Raw genomic sequence first — 24,587 nt, 5'->3', positions numbered from 1 at the left:
TTGCATGCATGACTGTGTTTGTGGAGGTGTGCCTCTCTGTGCACGTCGTGTCTGTATACACACACGGTGGAACTTTGTTGGGAATGTACCTGGCAGTGTGCATCTGTGTGTATGAGTGTGTGTGTGTGCGCACGCGGTGGTGGGAATGTTCCTGGCAGTGTGCACGCATGCACGTGTGTGTATGAGTGTGTGTGTGTGCACGCGTGTGCGTGTGTATGCCCGCGTGGTGGCATATTGATGGGAACACACGTGGCAGCGTGCGCGCGTGCGTGTGTGTGTGTGTGTGTGTGTGTCCGCGTCTGGTCTGCGCATGCCCCGGTGGCCCCCCGCTGCGAGGCAGAAGATGCCGGTGCTGCGCCCTCGTCTCTTGATGTTATCGCTTCGGCTTCCAGAGTCTGGCAGGAGACGCAGAATTAAACGCAGACGCCGTGGTGCCAAAACAAAATCGTGAAAAGATTTGAAGCCCCCGTTCCCTAGACTCGCAGCCTATCGAACTGGGAACAAGCCCGGCTTTGTTTCATTTCCTGCACTGAATGGGGGTGGAAGAGTCTGGAGCCGCATTGGTTCCGATAGCGGCGCTGACTCGAAGCCAGAGAATTTGAAATTGCTGAAACCCCAGGCAGAATGGAGACAGCAAGATGTGATGGAGAAAAGCCTATATGCGGGGGAAAAAGACATTCTTACCTTGGGTTAGGGATGAGAAGTGGCAGCTTAATACTGAGAACTAGAGAAGCACAAAGAGAGAGGGGGAAAAAAAAAAAAAGAAAAGAAAAGAAAAGGTGGTCCAGGTCCAGGCAAAGAAACCAGGCAGAGGTGGGTCTGTCCCTGCCCCGCTTTGCCTTGGATATGGGATCAGACAGGTGGGTGGGACTACTGAGAAGCACAGAGGAAATGGGGTCCAGTTGAAAGTGTTCTCCTGTCCAGCCCTTGATTTTGTAGCTGGGGAAGCGAAGGTCCAGCTCAGAAGTCACCTCCCGGAGTCACAGGGGATCTGGGCCGTGGGGACTCTTGGCCCCGTGCTCCCTGCACCTGGTTGCTCTAACAGGAGGTGAGAGCCGGCTTCTCCTGGGTCTCTCCAGGTGCCCCAGGCTGCCTTGCCGTCTCCTTGTTTTGCTTTCTGAGAACAAGTTTTCCGCCTTCTGTTTGGAGCCTCTGATCTTGAACCAGCCTTACCTGAGATTTCTGCTTTTACTGTAACAATAGTGTGGGGATAGCGATATCAACCAGGTCATATTTTCACCGATTATGACTAAAGTGTTTTTCTTCTTTTTTCCCCATCATCCACCCTAAGGGAATTGATGACACTTGTTCTCCAGAGCTGTAGCTGCCAAGATGGCTGGCCTCCAGGTCAGCTGTGAATATGAAGTGCACGGTGTGTTTGTGGGAGGGTCACAGAAGGCCAGGGGAGGAACAGAATGGAGGCCACAGTGGGGGCAGGGGTTAAGAATCATTGCACTGCCAGGGGTCGGTGTCTGAGCCACCTGTGTCCTGGGATCTGGCTGAGACCAACCCCATGAACTATAGATATCCCCACAACGGTGTTCCCGAGACCTTGGCGGGTCCGGAGCCTGGTTTCTACTCTTGTACTGAGCCTCTCTCCCCAGCGAGCCACCAGGCCGGGGGAATGGGATCTCCCCTGCTCTGTTCCACCCCTCTCCGCACTCACCCTCCTGAAAGGGGCACCTCTGTATATAAGACCAGCCCGTCCCAGGAAGGAACCCTTCCTTAGTCCAAAAAGCTGAGGCTGTGGGTTTTTGAGCAGTGACCGTGTTAGCCACTGACTTCGTCACTGTTGACCCCGTTGCAAAGGAGCACTTTAATGGCCATTAAAGCCAAATTTCTAATCTCCTCAGGTTCAAATGACAACTCTTCCCTCTTACCTTTTGCCAAGAAAACTTTGGATAATGAATCTCCTTTATGCGGGGGGGTGTGAAACGAATTGGGGTACATTTGTGCAGGAGAAGACTTTGTAGTTGCTAAAAAGAATGGGACAACTCTATGGAAAGAAAAGATAGCTATGATATTGCTCCCTATTCTTTTACTTTGTTAGGTGAAAAAAGCCAGCTGTAGAACTGCATGAATTGTGTGATTCCATTTTTATTACATAATGAGCGTGTATGTGTCTGGAAAGCCATATACCAGACTGTTAACAGTAGTTATCTTGGGGGAGGGGAGCTTAGGAACTTGTAATTTTTACTTTATGTATCTTTGTTCCCTCTCTCTCTTGAGCATCAGCAGCTTGTTTCAATGGAAAAAAATCTCTTTTTAATATGGCAGTAAATATACCGTCAGTCAAAGATGGCAGGAGTTCATGGTAAGAGCTTTTTTGTGTATGTGGGAAGAACATGAGGATAAGCGGTCAGGACACCTGACTTTTCTCTTCACCAGGCGTCCTACCTCTTTTTGGGGCCATGGACCTTTTTGACAGTCTGATGAAGTCGTTGGACCCCTTCTCAGCCCAATGCTTTAAATATAGAAAATGAAATATATACAAATTACAAAGGAAGCCAAATACATTAAAATACAGTCATCAAAACATTAAAAAACGAAATTTGTGGGATGGTAATATATGTGCATCTTAATGCATTAATGTACAAAATCTAGCTGAAGGTCTAATAACTCCTATAATTTAGCGTTAGCAGTTGAGCACACGTGATATTTTAGGAAATCTGTAATGAGTGAACGTTACATGAAAATATCACTGATTGCCGTTAGTGGTAGAGTCAGATATGCTAATACTACTATGGTTTGTTGCTTTCCTTCCTAAGTGAATGAGATGCTAAATTACAGTTAGGGATAGTGAAAATAAAGAGGCATTTTTCTTTTCCCCTTCCCCATCCAGTACCACAGACTCGTGTTTGAATTTTCCAGGCGGAGAACCAATGCTCTCAACTAGCTGTGAGACACTGAGTGGTACTATTCCGTCCCCGGGTCCCAGGCTCCTCATCTGTAACAGGAAGAGCTTAGCTATGGCAAGTGCATATTCCCCTGTGCGCTCGCTGTAACCAATTCAGAGCGACCTGGTGACGCGTGTCGAAGACGTTGCTGAGATCGCCCCTGAGAACAGTTGGAAAGGATACCACGAGTGATTGGCGAGGTCTGCCACGAACAGATGAGAGAGAGAAAGAGGGGTATGCATGGTGCAAATTTCCATTCTTGGACTAGATGAGCCTGTGGTCCCTTCCAGCTCTGATATTCTAGTAAGTCTGAAATTACTTATTCTCTTCTGACTCGCGTGGAAAATATGTGCTGTGTGACAACAGCAGGAGCAGCACGAGGAATGTTAGTGCTTCCTGAGGGTGTGTGTGTGGGGGGGGGGGGCATTGTTACCGCTCTGCCCCCGTAGACAATGTCTTGGGATAGACTTTTCACTAAATGAAATTGTAAGCATTGCCTCCAGTTTCAATGCTAAAATGGGTACTGGGGACAAATTGTCTAGAAAGAAAACAAGAATTAGTAAACACAGCCTTACAAATGAGCCATCTGGAGATTTATTTACGTAAGAAAAGAGGAAAGCCTTGGTATTTTCAGGCTGGGGTTTGTTTCTCTAGCAAGTAGCCCCAGGGGAGTATTTATCCTGAAGACACATTGAGCTTTTTAGCAAAGATTGCTGAAAGCACGAACGAGGGATGCTCATTTGGTTCCTTAGTTGGGGACTGGGTAGGAGGAGAAGAGACAGAGTAGGAGTCACCAAAAAAAAAAAAAAAAAAGTTTTTGAATGAATTTTAGCAGATGGGATTTCAAAATAGTTACAATGTGCTCACACCCTGGTTTTGAAATTACACATTATCCCCAAAGTGCCAAATGAGAACAATTTTCCCATAACAAGGTCAAATTTTGGAGGCATTAAGCCATCAGGCAAATGCAGAGGGACTGCAGAATAGTGCTGAGGGCCCCAAACCTTGACACAATTTGCTCAGCTGTGGGAAGAGTGGTCTTTCCACCCCAGGGAGCCCCCTGGGTGTCAGACCAGCTCTGCAGAACCACTTAACCCCCTCTGCTAGCTTGTCCCTTTTCCCACCGGTCACTCAGGAAGTACACATGGAAACAGTCCTCTCTTCCTAGGGATTCCAGCCACATGACCTGTCTTCCCACCCACCAGGAGTGTTCCTCCATTTGAGGAGGACAACACAGGGTAGATGAGAGGGGTGGGGAGGAGCCCAGAGGTGACCGCGTCCCAGTGTCCATGTTGGAGACCACACAGGCCCAGGTTACATCACCTGTCATGCTCGCCAAGTGACAGTCTGGATAAAAATAGCCTCGCCGTGTCTGGACAAGCCCTGTTTGGCCAATAAAATACAAATCAATAAGATAACACTTGGACTGACTTTACAGAAAGAGAACTTTCTGCTCCTGGACTGGGCTGGGTTGTAAGTATCTTACATGTTTGCTCTGGAAATTGTGTAGCTTAGGGCAGCAATTCTGTAGAGAGGCAAGAAGAGGCAAGACTGAAAGGGCTGAGCAGGTCTCCTGCCCCAGGGCTCCTAGAGTCAGAAACAGCTGCGAGGAGAGGATGGGAAGTGAAGCTTGAAGAGTGAACATAGCTGGAAGGCACCCAGCAATTCAGAGCCATCAGCATAGAAGATAATTACCTGCTGACAGGTCTCTGATGTGTACCTGGATGTGCGTGTGCACACGCGCGCGCGCGCGCGCACACACACACACACACACACGTGCAGGCTCTGGTTAACCATGTCTTCACAGGCAACTTGGGGGCATACTCCATATTCCATACCTGGGCAAGAAGGGGAAGGGCTCATAAATAAAGATCCAGAACGCTTAAACATTGTACCGTGAACAAATCTGCAACTGGACTTGAAAATGTCAGAGGGGCAAGGAGGAACAGAATTTGAAATGTGGGAAGTTTCTGGAAGAGGTAGGTTGAGAGCAGTGCTCTGGGCCAGTGCCTGGCTTGAAGGAGACGTTTCTGAAAAGATTGTAAAGGAGTGCAGGATCAATTGGCCAACTGCTTGAAGGGAATTATAAGAAGAAAACCAGCCGGTACAGACAGCAAATACGTGGCCAGGCTCTGGGGCTAAGGGCCTTCGCCCTTGAACCTCCATGGTTCATCTCACGGGAGGCACTGTTTGTGGATCCATTTTTAAGATGAGCATTTTGAGGCTGAGAGAGGGTAAAGTAAATTGCCTGAGGCTATAGAGGAAGACTGGGATTTAAACCTACCTAGCCTGATTCCTTAACCTGCCTTCTTAGCTATTACTTAAGCAAAGGTGACCTTGACCTTATTGAAATGACAAACGGGGAACCATGTGAAGTGGGGGGAGCACTGCAGTAAGAGACCCCAGCTTCTGAAGCTAAGGACCTCCCCAACATTGGGCAAGTCATGGTTATTTTGATATGTTCTTTTTTTTTTTTAACGTTTATTTATTTTTTGAGACAGAGAGAGACAGAGCATGAACGGGGGAGGGTCAGAGAGAGAGGGAGACACAGAATCTGAAACAGGCTCCAGGCTCTGAGCTGTCAGCACAGCTCGAACTCACGGACCACGAGATCATGACCTGAGCTGAAGTCGGCCACTTAACCGACTGAGCCACCCAGGCGCCCTGATATGTTCTTCTTGATATCATCATAATCGTTGTGATTTATCATTACCAATATGTGGAATTGGGTGATAAGGTTGTAGCATTTTGGATTTTGTTTTTCATATTCTTAGAGGGGTATTTATGGGGCTCTGAAAGTGAGTTCACACCATAGTGAACAATAGTGAAATTGTGAATAGAGAATTTGGCAGGTGCCCCCAGACCAGTACATTGCATATCCAATGTGGACGATATGCACGTCCTAAATTTAGGACACTTCTAAATGAATTTGTATGCTGCTGTTATGATATCATACACATGTATTTGAAAACAGTTACATATACGTGAAGGAGACAAGATTATTTAAGACACAGATCATGCTTCCTGGGCAAGCGTGGTTACGAAGGTATGTTTCAATCCTAAAACGAGAGAGGAATGGTTACTTTTCAAGTAACACAAGGAACACCGAATGGAGCTCTTGACTTTCTGTGTTATCCAACATCATACCATACGTCCAGTATGACTCATTCAAGGACAAAAGGAGAGCTCCAGGAAATGGCAGTCCAACTTGACCATTAAGAGCATCAGGCTAAGAGTCTCTCAGGTGAGGTAATGAATATGACTTGTTCCATCAAAGTCATTCCAGAAGACGTGGCTTCAGAGTCAGGCGAGCAAAGGCATAAGCCATAAGCTCAGCACCCTGTTTTCCACTTCCAGTTCCCATTATTGAAAGCCTCCACTGCTTCCTTTATGATGGCGGTTGGGGGAAATGTGATCTTGGGAGAAATGAAGCTTGCAGCCCTACTGATGAGTTACATAGATGCTTTCTCCCCAGGCTCCCACCTCCAAAAGCAGAATTGGCTCTGCTTAAGTCACTCTTGCTCTCTCAGCCCTGATGCCGGGAGCAGCAAATTCCACAGGCACTCGGCAGGATTTTATCTGATTGTCCCTCTCGGGCACTGACACAGTGTAACTCATTGCTGATGGAAATGAAAGGTAATGTAATACCGATATTTTGCTACTTTTCCATGAAAGCCCATAAGTGAGAATCATGCTTGTTTTCCATTCATCTTTTTCTCTTCCTGAAATTTGCAAAGTTTAACCGGAATGCATTTGTGTTCTCTGTCGTTTTGGAACTGGTAGTGCTGGAATTTTCTAACATTCCTGGTGTTTTCAACGTGAGTGCCAAATAGATTTCTTTCTCCCTAGAAATGAATTAGCTCTTGGAGTTGCAGATACAGAGACCGGTGCTGCTGGGTCTGCCTATATCTTGAAACGCAAGGACCTACCGGGGGGAAGGCAGAGGCGTTTGGTGGTTTCCTCTCACTTCTACTGGTGTGTGAGTGAGATTACATTATGGGTGACAATTCTGTCTTCCTTTGCAAGGACAACATCGTGCATTTTGCTGAGCTTTCAAAGAGAGCGCGAGCGGCAAAGATTCGATAATTATTGTGAGTAGAATCTAGTAGGCTTACAGTTCCAACTTGTTTTGGGGCTCAACTTCTGGAAGGCAGCCTACAAAAATAGCAATTTACAGCGGGGGGGAAGCAGGTCCCGAGGCATTGGGTCGGGGCAGACATTAGTTCCATTTAGGGTTTAAACCAGCCCACAGTTAATTGTAGGTCTCTTGCATTAGCTTGTAGGAGCAGTAAAAGCATGTAATTTGAGCTAATCTGATGGGCAAGTGAACTGGGTACTTCGTGCCAAGTGAGACCGTGAAACAAAAGGACACATGTGTTTTCAGGAAAAGACACACACACACACACACAAACAAAACCAACACAACATAGTTTCAACTGTTGCACACGTGAAACTCTGGAGAATTCTTTGGAAGGTTTGCCATTTTAGAAAAGAACCTTTAGGGTACAGTGGATGAAACTTGGGAGCTCAGGGCCTCTCAGTTGGGCAGTGAAGCCTGTGGTCCCGGATAATCTGGGGGCAGCCTTCCGAGGAGAAGTTTTGCTTCAACTGATTATCGAGGTCTTTGTTAGAAAACCCCTCTATCTTGTGGGTCTTTGCACGATTCCACCTGACTGTACCTTAGAATCAGGTCCCGTCCCTATCAATTCTGATTTACTTACTTTGGGGCGAGGCTCAGGAGTCCTGGCCTTCTGGAAGCAGCCCCAGAGGAATGCGATGTGATGATTGTAGTTAGGATTAGGAACCCCTGATCTAATAGCAGATGTGGCTTAAGGAGGGTGGGTTCATGGACATAATTTCAGCTACCTGAGAGGGAAGTGACACAAGGCCAACTGTGAGGGTGCAAATGGATTTTGGGCATTTTGCAATGATGCCGTCTTGTTGGTCCGTGTGGTAGGATTTATGTTCCCGAGGAGTTAATGCACTCGTGGTTTTTCTAATGTCGTTCATCCGGAGACAACTTCCTCAAAGCATAAATGTAATGTGACCTTAAATCAGACTGCTCTGATGGGCTCCACCCAAGAGCAAGCCTTCCAAAGGAGATGATTCTGGACCTTCTTTGTTCAATCCTGAGCCTCAAATGGGGCTTTATTATTTTCTTGTCAGGGCTGCCCTCCTGGGGTCCAAGGTGTGAGTACCTGTTGGTAAGCAGGTTTTAGGTTAGTAAAACATTTAGGTAGTCTAATCGCTCAAGACAGAAATTATCCACTTCAGCAAAAAGGTATTAAACCCCTAGTTGAAAAATCAGTTAAATCAGTAGTCAGTATGTTTTGAATACACTTTGCTAACTTAACTCAATTTTTAGTGTAAGAATTTGTTTGAAAATAAGGCATCTTCAGGGCACCTGGGTGGCTTAGTTTGTTGAGCATCCAACTTCGGCTCAGGTCATGATCTCACAGTTTGTGGGTTCGAGCCCCCCATCGGGCTCTGTGGCTGCCAGCTCAGAGCCTGGAGCCTGCTTCGGATTCTGTGTCTCCCTCTCTCTCTGCCTCTCTCTCAAAAATAAATAAACGTTAAAGAAAATTAAAATCAGCCATCTTGATTTTACTATTCAAAGAAAAATTGTGTAAGGGTTAAAAAATTTAATACCCAAAATGTGCCCTTTGGGTTGAACCGCAGGACTAGAATCCTCAAAAATTAGAGGCAGAAAATTAAATAGTAGCTCAAACATAAGCTAGTCTATATCTTGAAAATGAAAAAGTGTTGAACATCTTACAGAGTTAATAGGGCTCGTCAAAAAAAGACCCTAAAAAAGGCAGTCTTCTCTGTTGCAGACTAAATATTAATCTCACATCAGGGAAGCAATGGGTATGTTGTTTTATGCTCTAGATGTTTATATGGAAAGTGGAAATTGAATCAGTAAGTCATGTGCAAACTTACCGGTTGTGATCTCCCTGGAGAGCAGTGCAGGTGGCATTGTGGGTGTCCTCAGGTGTGCTCAGTTAAGGACCTTTGGGCAAACCAGGTGTGGGGGGGTGGAGTGCCAAAACAACCTCTGAGCAGACATTTAAAGCATGTAAAATATGTATACAACATTCGTATACAGGCAGGAGCTCTGTGAGTCAGCAGCTGATAATTTTGTGCGTGTTTTCATCTACATGACTTTCCCAGAGGGATCTGAACAGTTGGCCTAAGGGGGCTCCATTCCAGGGCCCAAGAATAGTCTTCTCCTCCCTCCCTCACTTAACAAATACCCTCATAGAAGAACGGGCTCCCATGATTGTAGAGTCGCGCGAAGCCAAAATCTCGGGGGGATGCCGCAGACTGGAGACCCAGGAAAGAGCTGATGCTGTGGCTCCGGTCTGAAGGTCGCCTGCTGACAGAAGCCCTCTTCCTTAGGTCTTTTTTCTATTAACATCTTCTACTGATTGGGTGAGGCCCACCACATTAATCAGCCTTCCTCAAAGTCTACCGATTTAAATGCTAATCTCATCTACAAAATACCTTCACAGAAACACCTAGGATAATGCTTGACCAAATATCTCGGTATTACAGGTGTAGAAAGGTTGACGAATCAAATTAACCATCATAGACAGAGTCCTTGCGTGTGAGATGTGAGTAGAAGGATTCTGAGTGGTGGGCTTGTTGGCTCCCACCCTCTGTCGTCCCCAGAGGGTGCTTGGGGTCCAACCAGTTTGTCAGGTGGGGGTTACCAGGTGAGGCTCCATAGTCAAGGGGAGGAGCTTCTGACCTCCCTCACATACGATTTCCTTCCAAGAGGTGGAACAGAAATTTACTGAGGAGATTAACAGTACACGTGTGGAGTTCAGAAAGCAGAACGATCCTCTTGTGTTGTTTTGATGGCACAGAAAATTATTCTCATCACCAAGGTTATAACGGAACCACGTTTTGACTCTGCGAAAACGTTGTTATCTCCTTTCTCTGCATCTTGACCGTGGGGGATGGGGGTCTGTGACGGCTGTCGTTTTAGTATAAATGGGACAGGCAATAGGGCAGTTGGTGGTTTCCGTGTAAGTTGACGAATGGAGTCGTTTCGCATAAAATTTGTATGATTGACTTAATTTTTTCCCTAAGAACTGTGTGATGATATCTCAACAACTTGGGAACACGGAGGAAGAAAAAATGATTAGGCCCACCAGGTGAGCACAGTGATTTCTGCTTTCATGTGGACCCTTCTGCTTTTTAATATACATATATTTGCTTGCATGCTTATTATAACGTACATGTATTTTTACCCTTTCCCCATTAACATTGTATCATAAGTGCATTTCCATGTCTTTTATGGTCAGTTTTTATGGAGACATAACGTTCCATCAAAGGATGTAGCATAATTTAATTAACCAATCCCTATTGTTGCTTGTTGAGGTTGGTCCCGGTCTTTTGCTGATACAAATCATCTTGCAGTGGTTTGTTTTTCTTTAGTATAAATTCCTGAAAACAGGGTCATTGAGCCAAAGGACAGTTTATGGCACTTGATGCATACACTGCTTTGGTTGGATTTGATTGGATTCTTTGTACTTTTCTCCTTTTTGTGTTTCTTTGCTAATGACCTTCCATTACCCCTCCACCCCACCCCCCACCCCGCACCCCCGCCCCGGTTTCCAGCAACGACCTCTGCAGCCAAGGTGACTCTGAGGTGGCCATCAGAACTTCAGTTCCTGCAGTCTTATCGCTGACAAGAATATTCTTCAAGGCTAAAAATGTCCATACCCAGTCCTAGCTTGAGGGAGATTTATAGCTTGGAGCCTCTGAGTACGATTTCTGCAGCCATTTTTCAGCCGAGAGTGGAAAAAGCCCACATTTCACACTTAAAAAGCAATTTGGGATTTATTTTTGGTTCTTTGATAATTCAGGGAGACTTTGAAATGCTTGACATCTTGCTGCCTCTCACCATAATTGGAAAGGAGCTCCAGGTTGAGAAGTTTAGGGAACAGTGGAACTTGAAGCAAACATTTGAAAAGGCGGAAGTTAAGGGTGCCAGTATCTCTTTAAAAAGCGGCTTATTTTTGTTTTTTTATTTTTTGTTGCAATATTTGGAGTTTCATATTGGGCATCCCTGCTGTATTTCGCTTGGTGGAGTCTGATAGAGGTGCTTCAGGTCTTGTCTCAGTACAAGAAGTGATGCATTTAAAGAGGTAAGTTAAAAAACCAGTGTTAGGCATGGTGCTAGACTTAAGTATGAGGAGTGAATTACTTCTATTTGGGGAAAGGTGTTTAAACCTGAACCCAATAACTTTTGAACATCTCACATAAATGGACTCCTACACGGCGTGGCCTTTGGTGACCTTCTTTCACTTACCGTGGGTCTCTGACGTTAAACCCACGTCGTAGCACGCGTCCAGCCTTTGCCCCTCTTTATAGCTGAATAATCGTCCGTTGTATCGATATGCCCCATTTTCTTTCTCCATTCATCAGTTGATGGACATTTGGGCTGCTTTCACTTTGGGGGCTATTACGAGCAGTGTAAATATTCGTGAGTGTTCACGAGAGTCCATAAGTATTCACGTGCAAGCCTCGGGTGGATGTCTGTGTTCATTTCTCTTGGATACGTGCCTAGGGGTGAAATCACTGAGTCATATGGGGACTGCATGGCCAGCTTTTTAAGAAACTGCCATATGTCTTTGCAGTTCACCCTAGAGATGGGCAGGGTTGTGCTTAGGCCTGCCCGTGTCCGCGTGGGTGATGGGAGTGACCCTGATGGAGCGTCAGAGAGTAAAATGGAAGAGAGGAGTGCCTCAGACTAAGGAAGTTTTAATGAGGATGTTTTTTTTTTTCTTTTTCGTAATAATTTGCCCATTCAGAACAGTCTTCAGTTGTGAAGCGTACCGACTTGTGTGGTAGTGATGTTGTAGGAGGGATCTGCAAGGTTTGGTGTGATCCATTTATAAAGCTTCCTATCATGCCAAATGCCTAATTGAGTTTTTAGGAATGCGTCTTTGCGTCAGAAAGCAAAGACCATACCCCGCACACCCACAAGCTTTCCAAATAAATATCCTGTTTGGGCCTTCTGATAAAAATAATCTTGGCGTCTGCCTTCAGTTCAAGGTACCAGCGATGCTTCCCTGCGACCCAACGAGGGGACCCGTCAGTTCACCGCATGTTTGACCTCTGCCTGAATTCTGCCGCGTATGTGAAGGTTATAATGAAGTTGGTTGCTTTCATGCAAAGCCCCTTTAACAACATGGGAGGCAGTGTTTGGGGAACATTGCTGAAATTGACATTTGATAAATTGGAGATCTACAATAAGTGTGTTAATGTTACTGTCAGAGGCTTCATTTTTTCACTTTTAAATGTCTGAACGTGAATACCTTAGGAATTTGAGATTAGCCTTGGTATTAAGCTTAAAATGGTTAATTCACATGAACGTTGGCCATGAGGATTCCTTTTCCTCTTCGTTAGTAGAAAGACGATATTAGCTTGTGTAATTATATCCCTAGGTGGCATTAACCACAGAATTGAAGGTTTGGCTTCCTTCTGGCAAACAAACCTCCGTTTCTGACTTGACGCTCGCACAGCTCACTTGTATAATCACGCTACATGTGAGGGTGGAAATTAGATCTAGGGTTGCTGATTTATATTCCATGAGCTGAGTTTTCCTGTGCCAGCCCAGAAAAATCTTAACATTGCTGAAGTGTTCATTTTTTTTTTTTTTTTGTGGCTTCTACAGACCCTGTAAATGATCCAGGAGGGCAGATTTGGGTATATTACCCCACAAGTTCTAATTATGGACGTAATGATTGGTGAACATTTAAAGCAAAAGCCTAAATGCTAAACGTGGACCTTCTTGTTTTTACATGAAAAGGTCAGCAACCCAGTGTCAACAGTTTTAGACAGCTTGGGTTATACCTCTAAGAAATAATCAAAGTCAGCAAGAAAAAACAAACCCAGACCATTCCGCTGCTCATAAATGAAGGAATCCAGTTGTCTTCTGTGTTGTAACTGACACGACCTGACATGCTCATTTTTTTTTTTTTTTTTTTTTAGTCTTTGGGTTTTGAATAATTGCTTCTTGCAGAAAGCCTATATTTTCTGTACTCTGTGGTTGCCAAGTTGTACTTGACTTTTAAAAGAGAGTCAAAGGAACGTATCCTTGTGAGAAATTGCTGCTTTGTGGAGTACAAATGAGAGGTTTCATGATCTTTGAAGCTAGGAAGGCCAAATCCGGCTCAGAAACCCCATCGCCAGGCTGCATTTTATATTCTCTGTTGCTCTACTGTCCTTTTGCTGGAAGTGGGGGAAAAAAGATGTCATGGAGAGTAAGGGTCCAGCTAAGTGATTCTCCATCTGGTTCAGAATGTAGAAAGTTGTCTCCGACCATTGTGGTCCAGAAGTTGGGCTGAATGGCAGCTTGCTCCAGACCAAGACCAGTGGTTCTCAACTGGGGACAGTTTTGTCCCCGAGGGGACAGTGGGCAATGTCTGGAGACCTTTTGGTGGTCGTAACTGGTGGGGAGTGGGCAACTATAGTTAGCGGATAGAGGCCAGGAGTTGCTGCTATGCATTCTATACTGCACAGGACAGCCTCCTGCCCCCACGACAAAGGAATATTCTGCCCCAAGTCAATAGTGCCCGGTAGGAATATTCTGCCCCAAGTCAATAGTGCCCAGTGGAGAAATGCTGACCTGGAAGGTCGCTCTTTCTTTCTTTTTTTTTTTTAAATTTTTTTTTTCAATGTTTTTTATTTATTTTTGGGACAGAGAGAGACAGAGCATGAACGGGGGAGGGGCAGAGAGAGAGGGAGACACAGAATTGGAAGCAGGCTCCAGGCTCTGAGCCATCAGCCCAGAGCCCGACGCGGGGCTCGAACTCACGGACCGCGAGATCGTGACCTGGCTGAAGTCGGACGCTTAACCGACTGCGCCACCCAGGCGCCCCGAAGGTCGCTCTTTCTAATAGGTAGGTAGGTACGTAGGTAGGTAGGTAGGTAGATTTATGTGTATATATATAATTTATTTATTTTGAAAGAGAGCGAGAGCACATGTACAAGTGGGTGAGGAGCACAGAGAGAGGAAGAGAGAGAATCCCAAGCATGCTCCACACTGTCTAGCAGAGCCCGACGTGGGGCTCGATCCCATGGACCTCGAGATCATGGCCTGAGCCGAAATCAAGAGACGCTCAACTGACGGAGCAACCCAGGCGCCCCTGGAGGGATGGCTCTTCATACCAGATGTGAAGTTTCCTACTCCACTCTTCACAGCGGGGGGCGGGGAACAGAAAGGAGACCCAGTGCCTTCCTTCCAACAAAATGTTCTTTTTATTTGGCACCTCATTTCTTGGGGCCTCTCTTAAAGACAGCGTTGGAATTGTAGGAAGCAGGAAGCAAGCACCCCTACCTGTAGGAGGGCTATGGAGCCAGTGCAAACACACAGCTTCTTCCCACACTGCTCGGTAAGCCATCGGCAAGATCCTGCAGGCCTGGACTTATTTTCCTTCTTTCTTTCTTTCTTTTTTTTTTTTGTCAAGTGTTTCATAAAATGCTTTTGTCCCAGGTTAACTTTCCGCTTCTTTGTTGTTAAAAAGAAAAAAAAAAAAAAAAAAAAAGGTTTCTCGGAAGGGAAACACTTTGACAAACAGATTAGAAAGTTGTCCAAAGTCACCAGAACTGCTGGTCTGCGTGGAACCTTGCTGACATGTGAGTATTCTTGCTCAACCACATCTCCAGTCAAACAAAACCACTTCCATTGGCTCTCTAGAATCAAAATGTCTAAGCGTTCTGGGGGCTGACCATGGCCTGCGAAACGGTGTATAAGCCAAGGTGGTCCATTCCCTGGCCTCTGAGGCCCCTTCCCACTGTGTGAGCACCGCTGATTCTTGGGGCAGCTCGAGGCAGGAGGAAAGTGAACAAAAGACATTTGTACTGAGACGTTTATGTTTTAGCTGACTTTCCTCCTTTGCTTTTTAACTCGAGAGAGAATGACACGAGTGGAAGGGGTGATACCCACCATGGTTGTTTCAGAAATTGCGGGTGGTGATGGTCGGGTGGGGTGGAAGTCTTGGGATCCGGAGCTCTTTACCTCCGTAACACACGCAAAGTGAGCCGGCCCTCCTTCCCACCTTCCCACTGTAAGCAAACGTTTATTGCACTACCCAGCACTAATCACCCTGAAGAATGGGAAACTGAGCCAAGCGTGTTTTCTGCCCTGTGCTTGGTTAGGAGTGTCTTATTTAATGTTCAAAAACAACCCTAGGAGTGGAGAACGTTTGTTATCTTCGTTTTGCCGATGAGGAAACTGAGGCGTAAGAAATGAAATGATCTGTTGCAGGTTACAAAAGTAGTAAGTAACTATGTGAAAATCTGAACTTAGGCGGACGCCTTTGTGTTTTCTGGATTCTGCCACACAGTAGGAGCTCAACAAACGTCCCTGAGCTGGAATTTTGTCCACATAGGAAGTGAAGGCATATATATGCATATCACTTATAGTTTCAACTCCATGTGCTGAGCACACCAACAGTCAAATCTCGGGGATCTATAGCACGTATGAGGTGGTCAAGGAGAGCCTGTCCCTCCCAGCATGTCCCGACGTGTGGCTTGGAAGTGAGCACATCTTGCTCAGTGATTCTGATGCTTAAAGATCATTTCCTGGGGGTGCCTGGGTGGTTCAGATGGTTGAGCGTCTGACTCTTGATTTTGGCTCAGGTCGTGAGCCCGGGGTGTGGGATCGAGCCCTACGTTGGGCTCCGTGCGGAGCGTGGAGCCTGCTTGGGATTTCTGTCTCTCTCCCTCTGCCCCTCTTCTTCTTGTGCTCTCTCCTTCTTTCCTCCTTGGACCCTTGGGCCCTCAATGCAGACCATCTACTTTGTCATGGTTCTCAGTTGAAGAAATGGGGATCTGTCTCAACACTGGAGAAAATCCTGGTCAGGGTGCCGTACGGGGACGTGGCCTAAGCCGCAGGAGACACACAGATGGTCTAGAGCTGCACCGTCTGATACTTTAGGTGGCTCCTGGGCCCTCAGAAAGTGGCTAGTCTGAGTCAAGATGTACAATAGGTGTGAAATTCACACTGGATTTTGGACTTAGTACAAAAAAGTAAAATATCTCACTAGCAATTTTTTTTACATCGATTCCGTGTTAGGTTAAGCAAACTGTATTATAGAAATGAATTTCACCTCTTTCTTTTTATATTCTGAATGCAGCAAACAGAAAATTGTAAATTACTTATGTAGCTGTCATCGTATCTCTATTGGACACTGGTGGGCAATTCAGTGAGTTTTCAAGGAAAATACAATTCAGTGTGCTAATTTTGTGGCCTGATTCCCCCTACCCCAAATGCAAATGCAACTCCATTATAATTGTCAACATAATCCTAGGAAGTAGGTGTCATTACATTTTTACAAATGAAAAATACAGTGTTCTGGCAGGGTTAGATTATTAGATTACTCTGACAACCATTGGTGATTTGTACCTGGGAGTTGAATTCGTGTCCATTTGAATTCAATCCTGGTTTCTTTTCCTTGTAGTTTGTGAAAAGAAAACCAGAGAGCGGAAGAGAAGGAGATGTGACCACCCTTTCAGTCAAGTACATGCTGAGGCCGCAAATTTCACGAGCATTTTCTTACCATTGCTACTTACCTAGATGCAGACAGTGTACAAATTCCAGCAAATTGAGGGTTCTTGTTAGTTGCTCTTCAGTTAATCGAGGTTTCATGGAATATTTCAATTTTGAAAGTTTCTTGTAAAAAGTAGAGAACATGGGGCACCTGGGTGGCTCAGTCGGTTGAGCGTCCGACTTTGGCTCAGGTCATGATCTCATGGTCTGTGAGTTCGAGCCCTGCGTCGGACTCTGTGTTGACAGTTCAGAGCCTGGAGCCCGCTTCAGATTCTGTGTCTCCCCCTCTCTCTGCCCCTCCCCTGCTCGTGCTCTCTGTCTCAAAAATAAGTAAAAACATTAACAAAATTTTTTTGAAAAAAAAATTAAAAAAATAAAAAATAGGAAAGAATGGGGCGCCTGGGAGGCTCAGTTCATTGGGCCTCTGACTTTGGCTCAGGTCACGATCTCATGGTTTATGGGTTCAAGCCCCGTGTCGGGCTCTGTGCTGACAGCTCAGAGCCTGGAGCCTGCTTCTGATTCTGTGTCTCCCTCTCTCTCTGCCCCTAACCGACTCGCATTCTGTCTCTGTCTCTCTCAAAAATAAATAAACATTATGGGGCGCCTGGGTGGCTCAGTCGGTTAAGTGGCCAACTTCAGCTCAGGTCACGATCTCATGGTTTACGGGTTCAAGCCCCGCATCGGGCTCTGTGCTGACAGCTCGGAGCCTGGAGCCTGTTTCAGATTCTGTGTCTCCCTCTCTCTGACCCTTTCCCGTTCATGCTCTGTCTCTCTCTGTCTCAAAAATAAATAAACATTAAAAAAATAAATAAACATTAAAAAAAATTTTTTTAAAGTAGAGAACATAAAAGAAATAGCAATTTGCAAGATGACCACTTTTTCTCCCATTTTATTGAGATAAAACTGACATCCAACATTGTATTAGTTTGAAATGTACAACACGATGTATATTGTGAAATGATCACCGTGGTTAGTAAACATCTACCACCTCACATAGTTACGCATTTTTTTCCTTGTGATGAGACTTTCAAGAACTACTCTCTTTAGTTACTCTCATATACAATACAGTATTGTTAGCCACAGTCACTATGCTGTACATTACGTGTGCATTACAACTCGGTAAATTGTAGAAGGAATTTACATCTGTAGTTTGTCTCCCTGTATTCTTTTTTTAAAATTGTTTGCTTATTTATTTTGGGGAGAGTGCAAGCAAGCGAGGAGCAGAAAGAGAGGGGGACAGAGGATCTGAAGCGGGCTCTGCACTGACAGCAGTGAGCCTGACTCAGGGCTCGAACTCACAAACTGTGAGATCATCACCTAAGCTGAAGTCAGATTCTCGACTGACTGAGGCACCCATGTATCCCCCACCCCATGTTCTTGATTCACCATCAGAGAGGACTCTTTGGGGGACTCTGCATCCATTTTGGTCCACGGGAGGTTAGTAGGTAAGAGGGGTTTTTAGCTGACTTCGTCACAGTCCCCATGCTGCAGCCTGCCTCAAGTGTGCGCCTACGTGCCTCGGAGCACAGCTGAGATGTGTCAGCTCTTCACTTTCTATGCTATAGACCAAGTGGGTGGCCCTTTTAATTTTTCGCATCTCTGGCCAAATGTGAATAGAAACTAGCTTTTTGTCCTATCGTGTTTTGGATTCGTATCTTGACTGCCAGTCAGAAGATCCCCACCTATCAGTCCCTCCTTTCATGCTTAATGTATTTTATGATGATTTGCTGCTCAGGCTGAGAATCGTGTTCCCCATCCAAGTCATGCAAGCATTGGGGAAGTCAAGCCAGGGGCCTTCTTCCTTCACAATATGCACAGTTTTGATTTTGGAACAATACAAATTGAGAGGCTGGAGAACGTGTTTGATCACAAATAGTGCCCACCTTGGTGTAACAGATGACAGAAAGCCGCGGAGGCAGCTGGTGGCCGACACGGGACGTGACCCAGTCTCCCGCTGTCTACGCTGCCAGAGTCTGCCCCGTTTCTCAAGTGGGTGGTGCTGGGTTGGCTGGCTTAGGGCTGGGGCTGAACCGTGGGCATAACGGCCATCACCTTTGCGTCCGTGTCTGCGTCCATTCGACGAAAGGCGTCTCGTCCCTCTGCCATGGGTCACTTAGCTGCAAGTTGCCACCTAATGGGACAGAGGACAGGATTGAAAAAGTGAATAAAATAAGGTCTGTGTTTCCAGTCCTGCCCAACCTCCTCGGCCCCAGACTAACATCTTCAATCACTGGACGTTCCTGTCTGAAGGTCTGGTGACAAAACCTAATACGTGCCAGATCTTGCTCCTTTAATTTTTTACAATAACCCGTGAAGCGGTCACTCCCGTTATTCCCATTTTCTACATAGGGAAACTGAGGCATAGAGCAACGAAGGAGGCTGCCCAGAGTGGCCCAGTGAGGTAGGTGTCAAAGCCAGGATCATGAATGCAGGCAGAGGCCGCTTTAGAGTCTTTGCTGTAACCGCTACACTGGGCTCCCCACTCTGCAAACCCCTCAGACGTATTGGCTTCCAACTGAATAGCTGTCCTCATCCTCAACCAGCCCCTCCTCTTACTGTCCCATTTCTCCAAACAGTTTTGTCACTCTCCTCGCTAGGGAGCGGTGGAAGCCTGGGGGTAAAGCACCTGCCACCTTCATGTACCGGAAACATTGCCAAGTCTCGTAGATGTTGCCCTCTAAGGGTTTTCCAATTCCTTCTGTTTCTTTCTGTCACCGCCGCCGGCGTGGAGCTCAGGTGCTGGTTACAGCTTCAGGTCATAAAGCATTAAGGGGGAGGGGCTCACAGTGGCACCCAGGCTCAGCCTCTCCCTTCCCAATGGAGAGCTGTTGCCCCCAAACCTGCAAGATCCTCCTGTCCGACCTGCCAGCGCCCCCCTCCCTTCACCCCAATCCTTCCCATTGTCGGCTCAGAACTGGCCTCGTGAGGACCAGCCCCCTAGGGCCAATGCAAATACGTCCTGTGCCCCACGGGCCACGCAGCAGCGGAATCCCCCGATGAAACCCGGAGTCTGTGTTTTTAGCGAGCTCCTCGGGTAGTTTGATAGGCTGCTTGGTTTGGGGATCGCTTCTTGTTTACTGTCCCATCAGGCCCTTTCGGCCCTGCACCAACACCCTCCTTGGCTTTCTGCGGCCGTGTGGTTAGCACACTGCTCTGCTGGCGTGCTCAAGGCCAACGTCTCGTGCCGGGCAGCGTTTCCAAGGTCATTCCAGCTCCTCCTCCACGTGCACCTCGTCCTCCAGCTGTTGCAGATCACGAACCTGCACGTACGAGGAGACTGTCCACGGTCTGCGTCGTCCAGCCAACGGGGGGCCTTTGCCGAGCTCGGGAGTTTCCAAGGAGACCTTGTGAGTGAGCGTGGGGGCTGCCTCTCCAGTGGGACTGCATGATGTCTGGCAGCTCTCTAGGTCCTGGGAACGCGTGCGCTGAGCACAACCCCCTTCTCAAGTGGTGTTTAGACATTGGTTTTGATCACAGTCCGTGTTGTTTTTGCTCAGGGTCCCAACTCCCTAAGTGGAAGAAAGAGTTTGTTTTCAATTCCGTTACCGCAAAGTCGAGGCGTGTGGTGTTCGTAGGCTCCGAATCTCCGAGGAGCAGACTTCCTCTCTGTTCCGTCCCGCTTTGCACTCCGCCCCTTCTGGACTCACCTTATCCTGCTGGACTTACCTCTGCTCGGTGCTCCTGGCGATCTCTCTACCCCTGGAGGACTCACACATGACTCCGACTCCCTGTTCCTTCCCCACGGTCTTTCCTGTGCCTCTGTTGTCACCTGTCACGGCATGGGCTTCATGACGCAGCTCTAAGACACTCTCGGAACCTGGGCGCAGGTGGGAATCTGGGGAAAGCTGTGATTGGCTTGTCGGGGGGGGCCCTGTTCTCCTGTCTCCTCCTTGTGTGTTGCATTTTCAGAGGCAAACCCACAGATAGGACCCTCTTTCCTCATGTGCCCTTTCCTCTGGATAGAACAGACGGGACACCTGAAATCTGTGCGTCAAATTTCCTCACTTGTTTATACCTTCAGTCAATTGATATTCATTGAAGGCCCAGGTTTTCCTACAGTCCGTCTTTCTTTCTTTCTTTCTTTCTTTCTTTCTTTCTTTCTTTCTTTCTTTCTTTCTTTCTTTCTTTCTTTCTTTCTTTCTTTCTTTCTTTCCTCTCTCTCTTTCTCTTTTCCTTCCTTCCTCTCTCTCTTTCTCTCTTTTCCTTCCTTCCTTCCTTCCTTCCTTCCTCTCTCTCTTTCTCTCTTTTCCTTCCTTCCTTCCTCTCTCTCTTTCTCTCTTTTCCTTCCTTCCTTCCTTCCTTCCTTCCTTCCTTCCTCTCTCTCTTTCTCTCTTTTCCTTCCTTCCTTCCTCTCTCTCTCTCTCTTTTCCTTCCTTCCTTCCTTCCTCTCTCTCTCTTTCTCTCTTTTCCTCCCTCCCTCCCTCCCTTCCTTGTTAGAGAGAGTGCACACATGTGCGGGAGGGGCAGAGGGAGAGAGAGAACCTCAAGTGGGCTCCTCTGATGTGGGGCTCAATCCCATGACTGTGAGATCATGACCTGAGCTGAAATCAAGAGTCCGATGCTTAACTGACTGAGACACCCAGGTGCCCCATGACTTGCTTTCTGCCTCAGAGGGTTCTTAAGTGAATACAGCCATTCCCCTGCCTTTTTAAAACCGTGCCACCTCCGCTAAGTAAAAAACAAAAAACAAACCCCTCGTGTCCTCTTTTGTCATTGGTTGAGATAAAAAAACAAATACACCCGTTGTCACTAAAAGCAAATCAAAACAACGATAACTTTAATTTTTTTTAAGTCTAGTTATTTTGAGAGAGACAGAGACAGTGCGAGTGGGGGAGGGGCAGAGAGAGAAGGAGACCGAGAACCCCAAGCAGGCTCTGCACCGTCAGTGTGGAGGAGCCCGACGTGGGGCTCCCACCCACGAAACCGTGAGCTCACGACCTGAGCCGAAACCGAGTCAGATGCTTAACCAACTGAACCACCCAGGCACCTCAAAGCAAGGATAATTTTCGATTGTGCTCCCAGCTTTGGATTAGTAGCCTTCTGCTCCTACCTCAGCCTTCCCGCAGACTCCCCCAAATGTGGGAAGTTCCTGAGTGTGGCACCCTGGATTTGTGTCGTCTTCTCCATGGCAACCAGAACTACCGGGAACGGTCGTGGCCAAGGTGACCAAGCCTCTTCCCTGCATATGGCAGGCATGGGGCCGTGGTTGAGTCAGGACCACTTTGTTTTAGAGCCTGCCTTTCCCTCCTCAGGGACTGGATTAACATAAAAACTCGGAATGCTGGTCTCATGTCTAGCCACTGCCTGTGGGTTCGTTATGCTCTCTTCATGTGTTTATCCCATCTCCCAACCAGATGGGAAGCCCCTTCCCATAAGAGGTTGTGACCTTCTTATCTTTCTCTCCCTCTTTTACTCACCAAGCCCAACATCATCCCCTGCACATTTTGGATGCCCCGTGCATACGTTAAGATGATTAGAAAAATCAAAATTTAAAAATTGGTGCCAGAATGCCCCAAGATCCTGCTCAATTGAATTTTGGCTGCCTTTCTTTGAAACCAAAAGTAAATTGTACATTCTTCTTCCCAATCTTCCTATTTCCTTAGCCAGGGAAGGATGCAACATGTCTTTGGTGAGACAGGTTCGGCCTTGTGATGCCCGTGGGTGGTGGCTCTCTTGCCGCTTTGACTTTGGATCCTGGGCCAAGGCTACCTCATCGCTCTTGGGGGACCTGGCTATTGGAACCTCCCCCAGCTCCTTCAAAGGGAGAAGAGCTTTGGCTGCAGAAGGAGGCAGGGTTGACCTCATCTCCTTGGGCAGTGCTCAGTATATCCCCGTGGAGAGGTCTCCCTGTGACTTTGGCTGTGACTCCTGGCAAGACTTACTACACTGTGTCTTCCACGGGCTGTTCATGTACCAGGTGGCTCCCCATAGGCGAGGGAGGGACACAGGCCAGTCCGGCCAAGGCTCTAGTAACTGATGCAAGTTCTCTTTGGCTGCTATCTGCGGCTGAGTTTTATGGCAATGAAACATCCTTCCGTGTCCGGGTCATTTTTCTTTTAGCGCCTGGAGTCCTGTACTGAATATCTTTCGAACTTTAGAAAGACCTCACCTGGTACCCGGGGCTGAGGCCGCTTGCCTTAGTGTCTGAGACTAACAACAGCTGACATTCGTGATGAGAACATTCAGTGTGGATTATTTGCCGGTTACCATATAATTAATTTTAAGAACCGTCTGAGACCGATATTCCTGTACCCACTTTCCCATGCGGGAACCTGAAGCTCCAATATTGGGCAGTCTTGCTTGAATCGCATCCCTGGTACAGCAGCCAAGCTGGGATTTGAACCCTGTCAGCCTGGCTCTAAAGATCTTGTTGTTTTTTTTCTGGATACTCGACTACAAAGCACATGAACACTGTAACCGACATTTCGGAGAGAATACTTAATCCGCGAGAAAGCAAATGCTTCGGCAGCACTGAGACAAAATCTATTGCTATCCAATCGATATACGAGTTAGAAATCAGATTGCGTTTTCCATAAAGGGTTTCCTAAAGGAGTCCTGTGTGGCAGGGATGCCAGCAAAGTATGAATTATTTTAGTACTTGAGAGTTACGAAACGACTTGTCGTTAAAAGAATTACTTCTCCGGCTTCCTTCTAATTCAGACCGGCAGCTTCCTGGAAGTAGACTGCGTTAGCATTTATTATCATTTGCTAATTCATCGGGCCACGAAAGCACCCAGTTTGGCTTGCCAGTAGGCTAACGTAGTCCTGGCTCGATTTATCAGAGAGGCTGATGGTTGTAGCTTCCCCCCATCAGAATTAACCTAGGCCCCTTCCAGCTTGATCTCATTCACTGATTTACTAAGCTTTCGTCTAGGACGTGCCCGGCACAGAGCATGTGCTCGATGAGTATTGGAATAAATGAAGCAATGTGCTCATTTGTGGCATTAATCAAAATGCTGAGCAGGACAGGGCTGAGGTCCCCTTGGGTTCCCGCCACGTCCACATAGGAGCTTTGCTACGGTCACCGGTGGTTGCTTTGCTCCTAAACTTGGCTCTTTCTCTTTACCTCGACCCTTTCTCCTTAGTTATGGCCCAGGACAAAACTGTCACCTTGGAAACATTTTTAAATCACTCTGCCTTGTCTTATCTGTCTTGTTTTGTCTGTCTTGTATGTCTCCATGACTTTTGCTCTCCTTCTTCTCTGATTATCTCATAAGGGCCAAGGTTCTTCCCAGCATCGCTGTGGGCCCCTTCTCTTCTCTCCCTGTTCTCGCCCCGCTGTGGGCTCTGACCCACCTGCATGATGTCTGGGGCCACAACTAGAGTGACAGCTCCCAAATCTCTCTCTCTTCCAAGTTTTGGAAGCATATGTCCAACTATGTATATTCTGAATGTCTTCTCTGGATTAGAAAAGCTCTGCGGGAGGAATATTTCCAAAATCAACTTGCGCAATTTCCCCACCCTCAAACTTGAGCCTCCTTTTGTATTTTCTAGGTTGTGCCAGTGCTATCACTAAATTGAATCTAGAAACTTCATACTTGCTCAGCACGCCTCTCTCTCCTTCTCTGCTCTCCTGTCACTGTCTAGTTAGTCACGAAACCCTAGAGAGTCTATCTCAGAAACATCCCCCAAAGGCACCCCTTCATCACCTTGGATTCTGCCCCTCATTCTCTTCTCAGCCAACCTCCTGCTGACAGGTTGTCAGGCAGGAGCATCATGGGACCAGAGTGGACCTGTTTTCAGACTTCTCTCGAGTAAAGGTGGACAATGGTTGACTTTGTTTCTCCCCCAATCATGTTAGTGATCAGAGGATCTCTTGCACCACGTGTTCTGACTGCCCCGTGAAGATGGGGGCTGAGCCAGGCTTCCAATTGGGCAGAAACCATAAAACAGACAGACACAGAAGCAGGTTGGCATTCCGGAGCTGGCCTCTGGCCTCCAGTCCATGGCGTGGTCCTCAGGCCATGTCCAATAAACAATGTAGACAGAAGAGGGTTCCAGGGAGGCCCACAGTCTGCTGCATGGAACCTGAGCCCTTATCTCTGATTGGTGACAATGGTCTCGCTGATGTCACATTTTTTTCTCTTTGATTAAAAGCACTATATTGCCAGGGTGCCTGGGGA

At 46.9% G+C, this 24,587-nt stretch overlaps 1 long non-coding RNA gene across 1 annotated transcript in view; it reads left to right on the top strand.

Moving 5' to 3' along the window:
• Positions 1 to 322: 322 nt before the first annotated feature.
• Positions 323 to 24,587, top strand: part of LOC131493473 (uncharacterized) — a 69,387-nt gene continuing 45,122 nt past the window's right edge. Inside the window, exons 1-2 of the long non-coding RNA XR_009252694.1 lie at positions 323 to 813; positions 2,872 to 3,200. This is a non-coding gene — a long non-coding RNA (uncharacterized LOC131493473). The remainder of the gene's footprint in view (positions 814 to 2,871; positions 3,201 to 24,587) is intronic.

This window comes from Neofelis nebulosa, chromosome 13, assembly GCF_028018385.1.
Source record: "Neofelis nebulosa isolate mNeoNeb1 chromosome 13, mNeoNeb1.pri, whole genome shotgun sequence".
In the NCBI taxonomy this organism is placed as follows: Eukaryota; Metazoa; Chordata; class Mammalia; order Carnivora; family Felidae; genus Neofelis; species Neofelis nebulosa.
This window is presented reverse-complemented; position numbering and strand designations above follow the sequence as displayed.